Source organism: Monoraphidium neglectum, assembly GCF_000611645.1.
Source record: "Monoraphidium neglectum strain SAG 48.87 unplaced genomic scaffold scaffold01048, whole genome shotgun sequence".
Lineage (NCBI taxonomy): Eukaryota > Viridiplantae > Chlorophyta > Chlorophyceae > Sphaeropleales > Selenastraceae > Monoraphidium > Monoraphidium neglectum.
Window position 1 is genome coordinate 9,510 of NW_014012580.1, and position 1,883 is coordinate 11,392.

Sequence of the window (1,883 nt, forward strand, 5' to 3'; positions counted from 1 at the left end):
CAGGCAGGCAGAGGTGGCTGCAGCTTTTCTTGACTAGTGACATTTTCCCCCCTATGCGCCGTGCACAGCACACCTCTTCGAGGCGGCAGACAGTACGCGCCCGCTGCGATGGGGCGTCCCTTTCAAGTGTGCCCCATCTTCCTGTGGACTCCCCCTTATCCGTGTACGCTGCGCGCCCCCGCCCGCTCATTCGCCCCTTTCAATTGCAAGCCCTCGCTTGGCAAAGCCGCACCGGCATGTGCGCTTCCCCATGTCATCGAGGCTCCTGATAGATAGATAGATAAGTTACTCATGCCATATATAGCATCACTGCCATCGGCTCCATGACTGTGGCACATTGCGGGCGCAAGCGGCCGAGCGCTTCAGCCGGCGTCCTCGCACCCAGTGGGCTCACCCCTGGCCCCATTCTGCGCGTGTGACCACTGTGCATGTTGGCTCCACTGGCCGGACGCGTGTCGCGACAGAACCTTGCTCGAGTGTGCGGCCCACACAGGGACAGTGTCTGGGCTTAGTCGCGGGGATCCAGCAGCATGAGAAGGCACAGTGAGGTAATAATGCAAAGTATTTGGTGTCTGGCCAATCTTGGAGCCGCGTGGAGTGTTGCACGTGTGATACAGCAGCGCAGCCTGGAGCAGGTCACACGCCACCTAATCTCGCAGAGCTCGGGTGGACAACCAGTCAATCACTAAGATTCGATGTACGAGCAATGAGGGGTTCAAGTCCACAAGCAATGGCAAGCTGACTTGGCTGGGTGGAACGGCGTTCATTGCTTGCCAAGTGTCCAAGCAGTTGGTGGAGTGACAGCAACAACCAAGTTGCCAGTGCTCGTGGTTCAGGGGTCGCGTGGATGAGGCACGGCTGCAAGCGCCGGTGCTGTTGATCATGTAAAAGCACTGCACAATTCGTGCAAATGAGCTGCGCTAGACCCTCTGTGGAACGCCCGTGCACAGCAGCAGCAGCTCCAGTTTGTCAGCGACCACTTGTGGCGTGCTCTCCACCTCAGCAACCTAACACCCCTCCTCAAACGGACAGAATTTTCGCATGCAGTTACGCTCCTCCCTTGCGCGTTCCATGACACGCGCAGTGCGCAAGCGCCGGGAGCTGCTCAAAGCCTGAAAAATTATTGAAAAATTATTTTTCATTTCACCGCCATGTTGGTGGCCCCACAACCACCCGCCCGCATACAAGCATTTGAGCGACCCAGAACAGCTTATCTATTTCATCTGTGGGCAGCTTTTTGCGCTCCCGTGCCACTGCTGCTGTGCAGCTTCGATCTGCAGTGGCCGCACGAGACACGCGGGCGCGTGCAGTATAAATTGCCGGTATTGAGAGGGCCTATCGCATAATCGGGTACGCGCAAAACGCGCGCAACCTCGCGCATTACGTCTTGAGTCTCACGTAACCTCACGTCCAGTGCGAACGGGCCTTCAGTGTCACGGCCCCGGCGCAATTGCTTTCGCCTGGACGCGGTTTACGACCCGCCATGCGCGATGCGCTGGAGGTCCTGGCCCAAATCTCCCTCGCGCTCGGGATCTGGCTGGGGCTCCGCAGCGTGGGCGGAGCGATCAGCAGCGCGGGCGAAGGCGTGGGCGTAGGCATCAGCAGGGCCGGTGACAGCGTTGGTCGGGGCCTCACCAATTTCGGGCGCGGCCACTACGACAGGTGGGCTCGCTGAGCAACTGCGCCACTCGCGTTCGACAGCGCGACGGGCGCGCCAACAGCGCCAGCACTTCGCGCACGTGTTGAGCCTGTTTCACGACGTGTGGGAAAACGTGCTTGGGCAAGAGCCCGTGCATGTGCAAAGAGAGAAGCGTGGAGTAGGGAACAGGCAGTGGGAGTTAGAGGCCCTTGTGAGTGGGAAGCCAGGCAGGGTGAAGGGATTA